The sequence below is a fragment of the Pteropus alecto genome, unplaced genomic scaffold (assembly GCF_000325575.1).
Source record: "Pteropus alecto unplaced genomic scaffold, ASM32557v1 scaffold239, whole genome shotgun sequence".
In the NCBI taxonomy this organism is placed as follows: domain Eukaryota; kingdom Metazoa; phylum Chordata; class Mammalia; order Chiroptera; family Pteropodidae; genus Pteropus; species Pteropus alecto.
Genome location: NW_006494613.1, coordinates 10,372,844 through 10,388,472, shown reverse-complemented (window position 1 = coordinate 10,388,472; position 15,629 = coordinate 10,372,844). Strand labels below are relative to the sequence as shown.

At 33.3% G+C, this 15,629-nt stretch overlaps 1 pseudogene; it reads left to right on the top strand.

Annotated features, from left to right (window-relative positions):
* Positions 1–3,218: 3,218 nt before the first annotated feature.
* Positions 3,219–12,099, top strand: LOC102890715 (annotated as a pseudogene).
* The last annotated feature ends 3,530 nt before the right edge of the window (positions 12,100–15,629 follow it).

The window sequence follows — 15,629 nt, the reverse complement described above, 5'->3', positions numbered from 1 at the left end:
TTTCTGTATGGAAGAAAATGTATGAATATTCTGAGCATATAAGAGAATAAATGTCATAAACATCTATTGGTGTAATATAATACAACATCACACCCAATACAACTATACATGTGCTTCCAAAGGTGACTTTTGGTACCCAATCTGAACAGTAACAGCCTTCATCTGTAGAGAAAATATTATATGATCTAAGTTAACTATATCATTCCTTATGAATTTAGATGTGAGCTAACATATTTTCTTCTAATCCTGTCTCTTTCATAGTTGTTATGTAGACTTTTGTGTTTCAGATAGCAGTATTTTCTACATGAACAATAGAACAAAGAAAACACATTTGTGGTAAGAAAATGAAGCAGATGTCCAAGAGGAAAAAATATATAGAGAAAAAAGAATTCTGACTACATGCTCCTACAAAGTCTCACTCCATTTCTTAATTACGATGCATTCCAAATATTTCACTAGAGGAAACAAATTGTAACTATAAGGAAATCACTCCTACTTATTTACATTAATGGTAGTGTCTTTGCTATGTATAATTAAAATATCTTACTACTATAATTTCAAATGTAAAATATATTGCAAAGAGAGAATCAACAATACTTAAAATTATGTTGACATTAGGAATTGTGAGAGATAAATAGTATTTTGATTTTAGAGATTTTAATGAAATTAAGGGAGGACATAATGAACTGAAATAGGACTTTAAAATGGGGGAAAGGGGCAATGATTTCGGAAACTGTTGTGTTTGACTTTCTGTTAGACAATGAAAGCAGAAATCTGGACACAGAGTCTAAAAACTAAAGAGTACTATCAAGGCTGAAGGCAAATTTAGACATGAGATTTAATCAATGAGTGATACCATATAGAGAGATAATATAAGTGGGAAAGACTAGAAGTATGAAGAGAAGATTTTAATTAAAATGTGATGGTTGGCTTATGGTTCCAAAAGAGATAGAGTAGTGGGTATCATCTTTACCCTCACACAACAAATAATTATAAAACTTGATGTAATACATTAAATACGTTTTTCATATATTAGACAACAAAGAATGAAGAGACACTATCTTTGAAATAAGAGAAACATTTGAGGTGAGCTCCACAATTACCCGGCTTTTCACCTATGGTCATATTCTAAACCATAGTACAGGGAAACCAGTTTAAATAACAGCAAAATAAAAAAGGAGAGAGCTACATTCTGGGGTGCTGATATAGCTGGAATTTGAAATGCAGAATATCAGAGACAAAAAAATAAAAACAAAACAAAACAAAATTATGAAAGAAAGAGCTTCAGAGGTTTGAAAGGTCCTCTTGATTCTCTGGATGATTATTAAGCCTACATGCTTAAGGCAAGACTCCATGAGAACTAGCAGAGAACAAATACGAGCTTGGCAGAAAACAACCTACCAAGAGGTTGTGAGATAAATGAAGATTCTGGAGGTCTCACAGTGATCAAAGACATTACACTTACAACCAGCTAGGGAAGAATGTCCTACTCATTGCCTAAATAGTCAATTAGGATCTCAGAAAGGTCACACTCAAATGATAGTGCTCTAGACCAGCACTATCAGAGCTAAGCATAAGACTAGAACAAACAAAGCTAATCCACGTTAAAATCTTTGAAGGGAATCCAGACTTTTAACAATTTAATATACCAAAGGCCAGCCTACAAGAAAAAAAGTTAGATATAGAAGAAAATAGGAAAATGTGACACATGACCCAAAGAAAAAAATAGTCATTAGAAACAAATACAACAATGAAAGAGAACACTAGAATACATGTTAAATGAAAATAGATCTCTCTCTCTCTCTCTCTCTCTCTCTCTCTCTCTCTCTCATGCACACACACACATGTATATATGTATATATTTTTTATTTCCTAATTTATTTTAATACAAAAATACTGAGAAGATGAAAGTAAAAAGATAGAAAACCTATCTTTAAATATTAAACATAAAAAAGCTGACTGACTTATTAATGTTAGGAAAAGTAGACATCAAGACAAATATATTTGTAAGTAATAAAAAATGATACTGTTAGGGCCGATCTGAGTTTGGTGTCGTCCCAATGGCATGGGGGTGGGCGAGGGATATCAAAGTATATGATGCAGAAGTGTAATTAGCATTTTCCTCGGTTCTTCTTCATTGACACAGTGAAGAATCACAGGTCTGTGAGATTTAGAACAGATTTATTAAGAATATATTTTAGAAAAACAAAGCATGACCCAAGGAGGCACATGGTCCCAATACTGTAACCACAATAACCAACACCAAGGGGCCAGAAGGGCCACAAAAAGTCCACAAAAGTGCACAAAAGGGGGGAAAAAAGGGTGGGGACAAAAAGGGCCACAGAAAAGAGGGCCAGAAGCTGGAATGTCTGCCTTATATTTGGGCTGTGATGGGGTGGTTCCAAAGGCATTCCTAGGTGATTAGCATGTGAAGTCATTTTGATTGACACTTGGCTGCTATATAACTCTTTGCCTAGTATGCATGTGCTTATCCAGAATTCAGTCTGTTTTGATTAGATTCATAAACTTCCAGGCATAAATATAGTATTATAATGAAGCTTAAATTGTAGGCGAAATAGGATTGTACCTTCTGCACAGGTATCTGTGGCCAGAATAGGCAACTGTAGCCAGCTAAGACTATGACCTTCCTGTTCTTTGTCTCTGGGGATGGAGGAGGGATTCTCTAACTACCAATAATGTATTCTTTGGGAGGTTTCTAGGCTGAGCCCCTATTCCTTTGTTTCCCGTCATTCGTGTCTGACTAGCTATTTAAAATAAATCAAAAGTTAACTTTTTTTCTTCAAAATATAAGGTGTAAAATCAAAGAGATCTAGAGAGGGAAATAGACACATTTACAAAGTCAGATAGAGATTTTATTCTCCTTAGAAATTGATATAACCAATTTTAAGAAAAAGATCAGGAAATGTTCAAGAAAATTAAAATATTTATACACGAAATAATTGAAAACCAATAACAAAAAATATATGAAATATTACCACATATTTGGAAATTAAATGAAATATTTTTCAATAACTTAGAGTCAAAGAGAAATTACAAAGAAAGAAAATTACCAAGAAATTGTGGACAGAATAAATAAAAATACAGCATGTCAAATTTCATAAATTATTTTTTATTTTCCCTCATTTCTGAAATTAAACGATTTACTATGAAAACCATTGAGTGTTATTCTACAAGTTACACTTGTAGAAGGAGTTAAAATGGCCAAGAATGTGGTGTTGGAGCATAAGCAAAGTGAGAAGAATGTTTGTTTAGAATGGCTGTCTCTCATGGGGTTCAGAACATGGTCAGGATTAGGTGGGTATCTGAATGATCAAGTCGGTTTAGAAGAGCGTGAAACATAATGTCATCTTGGTGAATAGTGTCAGAACCCATAAAGTAACATTTAATTCTCATATTAACACAAATTATTTTCTCCATTTTTTGGTGGAAAATAAAGATAATTTAAATAGCTCCCCTTTGTTTATACAACTAATAAATGGGGGAGCTGGAATACTTGTGGATATACTAAGTGTATGTTAATGCCATATTAATGTTAATAAAAGACATATGAAAAATCCTTGTTTGAAAAATAAAGAAAATGCTTTCTCTTGTGTTGACATCATAAAAGAAAATTTCAGCGTAAGTTCAGAAAATAAGCGTATTTTCATGGCTAAAACTTCTTTTAAAAATGTTTTTTAAGATAAAAGAAAAGAAATTATTAAAGTATAAAATGGTAAATTACTTCAAATAGTTTGTGGGACTAAAACAATGTGTTGGAAGAAATTAAAGAAAAGCTGTTATTTCAAAGCTTCTGCCAGTTCATTGTGTTCCTAATGCTGGAGACTAAAGGTAGATGACTCTTTTGTTTCGTACAATGCATTAATCACCCTTGGTTATTAAAAGAAAAGTATTGTCTGCAATGAAACTTTAAGATAAAAAGGAGTTGGACTGTTTTGCATAAAAAAGACAACTAGTATTCTAGGTAGATGTAAGATTATTAGAACTTTAGAACTTTCCATGATTTTGGACTTCCTGTAGACAATTTTGGAAACTTTTTGTTTTTGTTATTTTAAGGTACTGAGACTCAAAAAGGAAGAGATCTTAGGGAAGATATAATATTTGTAAATGTGTGTGGTAGAGTCAGTCTTGCAACAAAATTCAAGAAGCAAGATATATTTTAAAAACTATTAAATTTTAATTTTAATAGCCTAATTAGTTGAGTACTAAATTTTTGTTTTCTACTATAAATTACAATCTTTTTTACTCCATTTTATTAAAAATGAGTACCTCCTGCTCACTATCATCACCATATTCCATCCTCCATTTTCCCCTCCCATATTTAATGAAGCTTTAGTTAATTGCTATCTTTATCCGTATTTATCTTAGCACTGCCTTGGGAAATAAAAAGATGGTAATAGTCTTTCTGGAAACAAAGAATCCCGGCAAGCAGGAAGAAAAGATTATGGAAACGTATTACTACAATTTGAATCATGAATATATCTTAGTTTTCTGACTAGGTAATATATTCCTAAGGTTTAGAATTCTAAAACTATAAAAAGATACAATGAAAAATGCCTTCCCAATTCAGATTGCTCTTGCCATCCTCTTTCACAAGGGGAACCACTCATATTTTCTAATATGTAAACCCCAAAATTTTCCTGCATATTAAACAAATACAAATTTATATATAGTCATGTGCCACATAGCAATATTTTAGTCAATGATAGACCCCATATGTAATGGTAGTCTCATAAGATTATAATGGAGGTGAATTTCTCATAAGAGTTGAATTTTCTGTAAGAAGGATATGTGGGTTCAAGAGATATTTTTGTTCTACTAATGTAAGCAATATCTGTGGGGTTTGCAATAGATTCCCTCACTCACAGCAACTCAATTTTGAGTACAAGGTTTACATCCCAGTCAGTCAGCACATGAACTGTTTCAACACAAAGGAGCATCCCCCCAGCAATACATATTCAGAAGGTGCTACAGCCCTCCCAGATCTAACTTGATAGTTTTCAGAGTTCATTGTTGTAAATTCTTTGTTGAGGACCTAAGAACCTGTACAAGAATGCAAGTCCATGGGAGCTACCTTAACAAGTGTTAAATGCCACGGCCGCATTAGTAAAAGTGTTCTATGATAGCATGGAGTTAGCCTGTCCTAGTACTTTGGAAATGTTTTCAGGTTGTAGTGATAGTATAGATCTGTTTTTTTTCTTCCATCAATTCAATGCACCAGATAAGGTCAGTGGAATGAAAACCAAATTTCCAAAGTCAAAATATTAAGTTTTCAGTTCTATCCCCTCTCCATGTTAAACACCCTGGTTTTTTTTGTTGTTGTTGTTGTTGTTTTTTTCATGAGTACCACAAATTTCTTTACTCTGGCTACTGTGCCAACATGTGACAGCCAAAAACACATTGCCATGACAATCCTGTGTTCTTTTATCTATCCATCTTGATTTCTAAGTCCAACCGATCCTTTGGCCACCTTTCACTCTCTCCTGACTGTCACTATTATGATGATTTATCCTTACCAAACCAATTTCTCCTCAATATCTTCAATCAGTCCCATACCCTCATGGAGCAACACTGACTACTTCATTTTGTGTTTCAGACCCTACTGGAAGAAAGGATGTGATGGAGTGGGGTTCTGGAATAGTGTTTATAAAGTCTACAGTTGTGTACAGTAATGCCCTAGGCCTTCATATTCTCTCACCACTCACTTATTCATTCACTCACTCACTCACTCACCCAAAGCAACTTCTGGTCCTGCAAGCTCCATTTATGGTAAGTACCCTATATAAGTGTACCATTTTTATTTTTATTTTTCACACTGTATTTTAACTGTACTTTTTCTAAATTTAGATACACAAATATTTACCATTTATGTTACAATTGCCTGCAGTTATCAGTATGTAATATGTTGATAGGTTCGTAGTCTAGAAATAATAGTCTACACTGTATAATCTAGATATGAAGCAGGCTATATCATATAGGTTTGTGTAAGTACATTCCATGATGTTTGCACATTGTTGAAATCACTTAATAATACATTTCTCAGAATGCATCCCTGTCAGTAAGTGATGCTTGACTGTATTTCTAATTTCTTACAGTTAAAACGATTTCTATGCACATTTGTCTATCCTATACTTCTTTAAAACTATGTGTTACAGAGCTTCCCATAACAGTATAGAGACTTACTAGAGCTGCGTAGTAGTTATATATTAATATGTTATCATTAAACCTTAATATTTCAACTATCTTTAATTATTTGCTTTAATATAAATAATGTAATAAATATCTATATAAGCACACCTATATATACATTTCCAAATACATTAGTTGGATAAACATGCAGAAGTGGAGTTGCTGATTGAAAAGTTATAGAAAGTATTGCTACAATGCTTTCCAGAACTTGCTTTAGTTTATACTCATAAGCCAATTATGAGAGTTACTCTTTCCTCACAGCCTTGACAAATGTGGTCAAAGTTATTCATATTTACCAAACAGATATATGAAAATATTATTTTTTATAAGACAGGTTAAACATTTTTATATGTTTATAATCTTTTAAAAATTTCTATTAGTGTTTATGTACTTTCCAATTTTTAGGGGGAGGGGTCTTAGTTTCTAGAATGTTTCCTATGTTAGGAAGTATAGGCCTTAATCTAAGGTACAGAATGTTATTTATTTATTTTTTTATTTTGTCTTTCATATTGTGACTGCTTATGATATATATATATGTGTGTGTGTGTGAATACAGAAGGTTTTTTAGAAAATCTATGTCACCAATGTTTTATTTTATCATATTATATTTAGATTTTGCTGGAAGCAGAGGTAGAAGAATCTTTTAAAAAATATGCTAAAAAAATTAATCATATATATATATTTTTAAATCAAACTTTTTGAAACAATTTGAAATTTTTCATGACATATTATATGATGCAGAGATCCAAGTTTACTTTTTGTTCGTGGTTAGAAAAAATCTGTTCAATATCCCAACTCTTCTGTGTCTATAGTAGTAATTTAAGTTTTTATATTATTATATATGTTTTCAGCATTTTAATTTTAAGTTATTTGTAAGATAATATTTTTATTCATAACTAGCATTTTCTACATAATTACTCTTTGTATGTATGAACTTAGTTGTCATGTATACCCTTGATCTGTCAAAACTCTTATTTTTAATAGTTCTTTGCTTTTTTCTTTCATGTATAGTTACATATTATTTGTGTGAATGATATTTTTATTTTCTCCCTTCATTTTTTATAACTCTTGCTCCCTTTTCTTCTTTTATTGTTTTGAATAATGCACTTATTTTATTTCTAAATTTAGTTAAATGTCCAATAGAAAGTTCCAGTAAGTATGATACTCATTTAGGAATCGAAGTAGAGTTATATTATCATATAAATAATATATTTATTCAATCATATAATAATTATAATGAATCGCTTTTCAATTACTTTGTAAATATTTTTTCATCATCTATGGAGATGATCAGATATGTTTTTATTTTTTTATCTTTTGATCTACAAGCATACCTAGATTTTCCAGGTTCGATTCCAGACCACTGCAATAAAGCAAGTATAGAAATATAGCAACTCATAATATCTTTGCTGGTGGAGGGTCTTGACTTCAATTTGTAAAAAAAAAAAAAAAAAAAAAAATCCACATTTGTGGAGTTCAATAAAGCAAAGCACAATAATATGAGGTATGCCTACGCTAAAATGATGTGTTCCATTAACAATTATTTATTGAATACATCAATAGTTTTCCTAATGTTTACTTAAACTTTTATTTCTATTATAAAACTCACTGGGTCAAATATATATTTTACTTTGGTGTATCCATATAATTAGTTTACTAACTATAGTAGTCGATAATGATGTTCAACACATATTTCTGGTTTTCTTTATTCTTGGCATACCATACAAATGTTCTTTCCTAATATTTTTAAAGTTGGGTGCCTTAGCAGAGCTTTAGAGATAGGTTTACTAGCAAACATTTTATTGTGAAAAATAATTTCAGGGAATAGAAATGAGGAAACTGGGAGAATAAAACAAGAAAAAGGGGAAGTCAATATGAAAAAAAAGTTATTGCAAAAAGTCCATTGGAAAACTGGGACTAAACACTGCAAAATGTTTCTGACAATTCATGCAGAATCAGATGGAGTTGACTGCCTGAAGAGAAGGAGAGGGAGTTATTTCTATTCCCTATTAGTTAAAGATTGATAGAAGGGATATTACCCTTTTGCAGGCACTTATTTTTTATATACCTCAGAATGGCTGAGTAAGCTCCCCTACAAATGTATTTCTGTAGCCATACTCATATAATTTGTTACCTACAGTAAAAGGCAAAGCCTAAAGAAGCACTGAGAGGTTTTGAGACAAGGCATAAAAGATGTGGTTGAAGGCCTTTCTCTAGACAATAAAAATGAGAGGTGAAGAATGTCACTGCTAGGTGGAAACATTAAGAACCGCATTTAGCTTCAGGCTTAAGAGAAACTTTTCTTCTTCCTTTTAACTACCTAGAAAAATTCGAATCAGGGGCCTTGCCCATAATAAGAGATTATCAGTTATAATCTCTTTTCCACACACCTATATGGTAGGGCAAACTTCTATTTACAAAATATCTGTTCTTCTTATCATTCTTCAATGACCTTTTGAAGCCCCCAAGGCACCTTATCTCAACCCTAGCTCAGAATGTCTTATATCTCCATGTTTTATTTCTATCTCAGAACTGCTTCATGTGGGGCCTCTGATTTTCTGATGTATGTGGGATTCTCAGACATATGTATGTATTAAATTTGTTTATTTTTTCTGTCTTATGTTTATTTTTCTGTCTTATGTCTATGACATTATTAGATTATCCAGAAGAATATCGATGGTAGAGGAAAATGTGTTCCTCCCCCACGATGACTTCTGATTTAGCTTGGATCCACTGGTGGCCAGACTTAAAAAGCAACTGTCCCTTAACAGTCATGCAGATTAAATTGGAACTAAACTTTTGTTGTGTTAAATTATTGAATTTGAAAGATTTATTTATTTATTTTTACTTCAGTACTGTTTATTTTAGAAGCATAATCCAAATCTATTTTTCAATGTTATCATTTCCTAGCTTAACAGGTTTATTCTCGTGAAGGACAAGCTTTTGGTTGCTATAAAGGAAAACATATATGTCACTGTTGGAGGTAATCTAAGTCCCTCTTCCCCCAATGGTGCTGAAGACCTCAGTTCTTTCTGCTGATGCAGTAAAGAATTACAGATCAGTGAAGATAAAAAAAGTAAGGTTTATTAAAATACATTTCAGAGAGAAATGGGCTACACCAGAGAGGGCTACAGCCTTGCAGAGGTGGGGAGGTCTGTCTTATATTTGGGCAGTGATGGGTGGTTATAAAGGTGGTGCTAGCTGATTGATGTGTGAGGCCATTTTGATTGATAGTTGGCTGTTATATAACCTATTGTTAACGGTTTATGTTCCTTTCCAGAATTCATTCTGTTATAATTAGATTCACGAACTTCCAGGAATATGCATGACATTATACTTGATGGTATAATGAGGCTGAAGTGAAAAGGTCAGAGTACTCCTTACGGTGCAAGTGTTTGTTGCTGGCCTAAAACATTTGCTATGCTATGATCATTTATTTTCTTGTACTCCAGCCTCTTGGGTTGGGCTATCAATGTTATCATTTCTATGGTTATGGAGAGGGGCCTTCACTCCTATCACTCATGGCTACCTAACTACCTAACATATAGATGAGTAAAGGGTAAAAGAGAAGAGAAATAATAGAATCACCACATCACCATATGCTCTCAGATAGACTTCTAACTGCATCAAAAACTGGCATGTGATCTTCTTGTGCAAGTCACTTCATCTAGCTATGGCTCAGTTTCTCCACCTTTAAAAGAGTAGCTTAGGGCATGGGGGTAAGGTGGGGTCACTGAAGGGAAAGACAACAGAGGAAGGAAGGGGCAGCCCTTCCTCCTCAGACAGACAGAGGAAGTGGGGGAGGCTCCTCCACTGGGGAACTCAGCACAGCCAGAGGTTGCAGACCCTGTCCCACCACATTCTGGCTGATGGTGGGCTGAGCTGGGGGTGGGGGTACGGTTTCTCCGCCGCTCAGCCCCACAGGGGCTCACTGAGCCTTTCAGTCCAGACTTGGGTGGGAGGTGGCACACACCACTCCAGGGTGCAGTCCCCAGTGGGTTAAAGAGAAGGTAGAAGGAAGCCTACCGCTGCTTTCCCCTTGTGGGCTGGGGAGCACAGGTCTTGTCCCCGGATGGGGAGCACAGGTCTCTGAGAACTGCTTTCTGTTGGGGCCACCGGAGAGTTGCTGCTGCCGCTTCAGAGAAGCCACTTGAAATGGAAAAAGGTGTGATGTTGGAGAATTGAGGACGGGCTGTGGGTGAGACTCAGGAGATAGCAGGATGGGGGAAATTAATGAGAAAAAGGCAGTAGCAAAGTCATGGGGAAGGAGGATGATATACGGGAAACTGTGACATGTTCTGGGGGAGACCAAGTGTTCCTGAAAGTCTGAGTGACAGTTTCTGGAACCACTGTTCTTGGCAGCCCTATGCCCCTCACACTTTAATGGAAACCTTCCTGTCAGAGGAGTCTAGTAACAGTGAAATACTGTCTGCAAGCATAGTAATTAAATATATGACGTAGGAAAGCTACAAGTGCAGACCTAGATGTAATTATCCAATGGATTTCACTTTTTTGGGGAGCTAAACAGGGAATGAATGTCTCTCAGTTGATAAATAAAATTACAGTGTAATCTATTATTTACATCACTTTTAAATTTCATTGTTTTTTATTCATGTTTGTCTTATAGATATGTGGTTGGTGACTTTCTCCCTGGCACAGGCCATTACTGAGCTGTAGTTGGAGGTAACTGTCTTCTGAAGCAGTATCTATTTACAATGGAGTTGCAGTCTCTAGGATTTCAGTCAGTTTTCACAGAAGATTTGAAGGGTCTGACAGAATTATTTGTCAAAGAAAATAATGAATTACGAATATCAGGAGGAGCAGTGTGGGATTTCTTTAATGGAGTGAAGCCTCAGGACATAGATTTTGCTACCACTGCCACCACTATGCAGATGAAGGGGATGTTTCAGTGGGCAGGCTTCAGGTGATGACAAAGGAGAGAAGCACAAGATGATTCCTATCAGGCTTAATGAAGAAAATTTTGAAATTACTACATTATGGATTGATATCACTGATGGAAGACATGGCTGAGGTAGAATTCACAACCCAGTGGCAGAAGGATTCTGAATGCAGAAATCTCACTATAAATTCTATTTTTAGTTTTACTTTATTTGGCTACTTTAATGGTTGTAAAGATTTAAAAATAAGAAAGATTTGTTGGACATGCTAAACAGAGGATACAATATTATATTAGAATTTTAAGGTAGTTCAGGTTTTATGAGAGAATTATAGACAAACCTAGTGACTATGATCCTGAGACTTTGGAAGAAATTGTAGAAAATGCCAAAGGGCTGGCTTAATATCAGGAGAGAGAATTTGGGTAGACCTGAAATAAGTTCTTATTGGTAACCATGTAAATCATTTGATTCACCTCATCTATAATCTTGATGTGGCTATTTATTTAGGTTTACCTCCTAATCCAAGTTTAGAAGAATTCAACAGTCAGTAAAACTGTTGAAAGTTTTCACCAAATCCAATAAAAACTAGCCTCATTTTTTAAAGTACAGAATGATGTCACAAAATTGAATTCGAGGTTGGAGATTTTAAAAGAAGGGAAAACCCTTGGTTTGTTTATAGTTAAAAACAGGACATATTTAATTAAAACAACTATTTAGAACCACTGAAGCCCTATCAACACTTCATTATAGGTTCTAGGATTATTGATGCAATTCTCGTGTATGTGAACTAACGAAATACCAAGGAGAGCATGATCTTCTAAAGGAAATGCAGCAGTGGTCATTCCTCCATTTCCTATGGATGGCCATGACATCAGAAAAATGGGTATTTTTTCAGGAAAAGAAACTGGGGCACTATTGCAACCTTATGAAAACAGTTGAAAAAAGTGGTTACCAAATGGAAAACAATAAACTTTTGAGTTACATAAATACTTAAAATCGATGACAGCTAGCTACCAAAAGCCAGGGAAATTTTGGTAAGATGCCCCCCGACACTTAGTGAGATTTAAGAGACCTGAATATTAGCAGAATAAAAGCCAGTTTAGAGAACCTCATCAGAAAAATAAAGTTTTTATTGTGTGAAATATGATTATATTTCAGACACTAAACTGAAATCTATCACCTCTTAATCTGATTTATATCACTGAACTTTATAATTCTTTTAGGATAGTTCCTAAGAAAAGTATAGTTGGCTTCACCTATCTTAATATGGCTAGGCTTCCCAGCCCCCACCCCTGTATCCCCGCTGCATAGGGCAGTACTAACACTGATCTTGAAGAAAAAATGTTGCTTAGTGTTTGCAATTGAAATAAATAGGTTATTTTATACAACAAAATTCTATGGTAAGTGTCAGTTTTTATCTGAATTCTAGAATAAACTTATACTTGAAAAATAAAAGGTTTTTTTTTTTGTTTGTTTGTTTTTTTCAAAAGGAGCTTAGTCTAGATTTTGAAAGTGGCCCTGGACCAGCATTATTATCATCACCTGAGAACTCATTAGAAATGCAAATTCTCAGATCTCACTCAGAACTAAAAAACAAACCTGGTGGTGGGGCTCAGCATTCTGTATTTTAACAAGTCCTCCAGGTGATTCTGGCGGACAAGTTTGAGAACAACTGTGAAAAATCTCATTATAAAAGCTCACTGGAATCTCAGCTACTAGAGCTAATGCAGAAAAACCAAAACAGCTAGATCTTACTGTTGCCAGAGGTCACTTCCAAATGGTAAATTTGATTCTAAGATTCTACTTGGTTTTATACATTACTCCTTGAATTTTTGCATCAATTTAACACTTATAGCCTATAGATATCAAATTTCAGTTTACCTTTAAGAATACAGGATGCCAAGTAAAAACACTTCCAGCAGTAGTACCAACCTGGAGCTCTCATTTTAGATCCAGAAAAATAAGCATTTGCAGCCATGAGTATTCAGCATATGATTATCATAGATGTAAAATGAATGTTCATGTTGGCTATTGTTGAAAAATAACTAAAGACAATTTGGTGTTACAAACTTCAACACTTCATGACACAAATAGTCTCCTTTAGGGAGAACAGTAAAATGAGTCAGAAGGCAGGAAGCTCTTCTAGGGTAAATAAAAAGCAAGAAAGAGAAAAATAGAAAATATATGACTGGCTGAGGCCACATAGTCAACCTTGTTCGGAATGAGATGGAACAAGAAAATAAGTATAGAGCCCAGAGCTGGCTTGGCGTTTGGGGAATGACTGGCTGTATGTATTGGGTTTGGTCAAGACGAGCATTTACAGGAACACAAAGGTAAATTTTTGGTTTCAATTTGCTGATATGGCACCTTGGACAGGTGTGGCTCTGTCTTGGGCTTGGAAATTTATTTAAATACTGTCAACTTCTTTTTGTAGTCTTCAATTTTCTAGTCTTAGCATGATAGAGGCAGTATTGCCTCATGGAAGATTTTTAAATAATGAAACATAGCTTATCCTTTTTATTACATTGATATTTTACTAAAGATTTTTCTGAACAAATTTTTGAGTGAATTTGGTCTGTGAGAGAGAGAGAGAAGGAGAAAGAGAAAGTGAATTTCTGCATTTAGAACAATCTTTTTCTGATATCTTAAATTAGTTATCTTTGAATATTCGGAGTCATCTTTGAAACCATCTAACTCTATTAATTTAATTTAATTTTTGAAAAATTCTATTTACTAATTGACAAATTTTGTAATTTATCTGTGGAAATTCTTTTTAGATGTTTTTCCCATCTGAAACACACTTAGATATTTCCCAAATATTTTCAAAATTTTTTCAGAGTATTAGAAAAGTTGTTATGATGCTCATACTTCCCTCCATTTTTGTGTCTTTTATCCTTATCTATTTTTTTGCATTTTGCATTCTTTTTTCATTATTAAAGTTTTTGAAATAGTTTATCAATTAAAAAATTAAAAGCCTTTTTTTTTTTTCTTTTGGAATTCTTTATTTAGATTTGTACTGTTTTCTAAAGTAATTTCTAATTTTAGCCATGTTCTATGTTTGATCTTCCTACTGTTTGTTTTAATAATTTCTCATCTTTTATAAGATGCTTAATTTAGTTGTTGTTGTTCATTCTTTTATGAATATAAGTATTAATTCTATCACTTTATTTCTATTTACCTCTTAGAAGCATTTTATCTTATTAACTAGTTTTTGGTACATACTGTTTACATTATTAACTTTTTATTTCAGCTTCTCTCTTTGATACAAGTATTTAACAATACTTTTTAATTAGGAGAAAGTAGAGTCTTTTTTATCATATTTAAGTTTTATTGCAGTAGAAGTATGTAATCTCTATAGTTCATCTATGTCTATAAAATTACTGAATATGATGAGATTAACTTTGTGGCATAAATCATAGTCAATTATGTGAAAGTTTTATTGGTATTTCCAAAGATGATGCCTTTAGTATTTTAAAGAGAGACAGCAATTAACTAAATCTAAATTAATAATTTTAAGTCTTCTGTATATCCAAATGTTTTTCCTTAACTTGTTCAAGTCATGTGTAGAGAAAGGCAAATTAAAATCTTGTATTTGCCCCAACATGTAAAAAAAACCCAAATGATGAAATGGCAAATAAAATATGGAACAACTATACAATGAAATATTCAGTAGTTAAAAAAATAATGAAGTACTTATCTATGCTACCACATAGATAAATCTGGAAAACCAGTAAAAGAAGTCATTTTCCTATGATTCCATTTATGAAAAATGCCAAAAGTAAGCAAATTTATAGAGACGGAAAGTAGATTAGTAGTTTTTCTAGTTTCCTTAGGGGAAAATGGAATGACTGCTAATGGGTGATGTGTTTCTTTTGGAGGTAATAAAAATATTAAAAATGATTATGGTAAAAAAATGATTATGGTGAATTCGCAGCTTTGTGAATATACTAAAAGCTATTGAACTGTATGCTTTAAATAGGTTGATTATATGTCAATTATATTTCAGTAAAGGTGTTAAGAAAAAGATCTTGTATATTTCTATTGTATTTCTTTATTCGACATATAACTTCACATATAACATTGTGTAAATTTAAGGTGTACAACATGTTGATCTGATACATTTATATATTGTAATATGATTGCCATTGTAGCAATAATTAGCACATCTTTCTCATCAGATGATTATTATTTTTTTCTAGTGGTTGGAATAATTAGAATATAGTCTCCTAGCAAGTTTGATGCTTATTATATAATATTACTTTCTGTATTTACTAAACTGCATCAAATCTCTAGGGCTGATTTATTACTCCTGGCAAGTTTGTACCTTTAAACAACATCTATCCTATTCCCTTAACTTCCATCCACTGGTAACCACCATTCTACTCTCTTATTTTATGAGTTTTGCTTGCTTAGAGTCTACATATAAGTGATAATAATACAGTATTTTTCTCTGATTTACTTCACTTAGTTTTCTCAGTACCATTTGTTGAAGAGACTATCCTTTCCCCATTAGGTGTTCTTGGC